Here is a 930-nt window from a genome sequence, read left to right on the forward strand (position 1 = left end):
CGTCGCCGCCCCTTCCCCGACCCCATCGCCGTCGCCGCGCGCCGCCCCTTCCCCAACCCCGTCGCCGTCGCCCCGACCACACGCCGCCGCCTTCGGTCCGGCCGCCGGCGCCCTTTCCTCTTATTTTTTTGTGCATTTTATGTATATGTTCTCTATGTATATATGATATGTTCTCTGTGTATATATGTTCATATATGCAAAAGTTAGATTTTAGAAAAACTTTATATATGCAAAAATTTATACATATATGTAAGTATATATGTATGTATGTGGATATATACATGAGGGGGGTCGATATACCCCCTCTCCGATAGCATTTTTGTGCATTTTAGGTTAGTGTATATATATGTTGATGTATATATGCAAAAGGTAGATTTTTAGAAAAAATACTATTTTTTCTGTTGATGATATGATGATGTTTTTTTTATATATGCATTTTTTCATATATGTATTGTTTTTTTAAGTTGTTAGTAGATATCGATTTTAGGTTAGTGCATTTTAGGTTAGGGTAGAGGAGAAATTTAAAGTAAAATAAGGAAAAGGAAGAAAAGAGGAAGAAGGAAGAAGGAAGAAAGAAGAAGAAAAAGAATGAGAGGAAAAAGGAAAATAAGAAGGTGAAGAAGAGGAGAGGAAGAAGAGGAGAAATAAATAAGAAGAGGAAAAACAAAGAAAAAGAAGAGGAGAAGAAGAAAGGAATAGAGGAGAAGAAGAAAAAATAGAGAGGAGAAGAAGAAAAAATAGAAAAAATTTCTATTTTTTCTTCTTCTCCTCTATTCCTTTCTTCTTCTCCTCTTTTTTTTTTCTTCCTTCTTCCTTCTTCCTCTTTTCTTCCTTTTCCTTAATTATTTTCCTTTCTCGTTGTTGTCGCGTCGTTGTCGATATAACCCCCTCGAGATAACTTCGACATGAGGGGCGGTCGATATAAATACC

Source organism: Triticum dicoccoides, chromosome 4A (assembly GCF_002162155.2).
Source record: "Triticum dicoccoides isolate Atlit2015 ecotype Zavitan chromosome 4A, WEW_v2.0, whole genome shotgun sequence".
Taxonomy (NCBI): Eukaryota; Viridiplantae; Streptophyta; class Magnoliopsida; order Poales; family Poaceae; genus Triticum; species Triticum dicoccoides.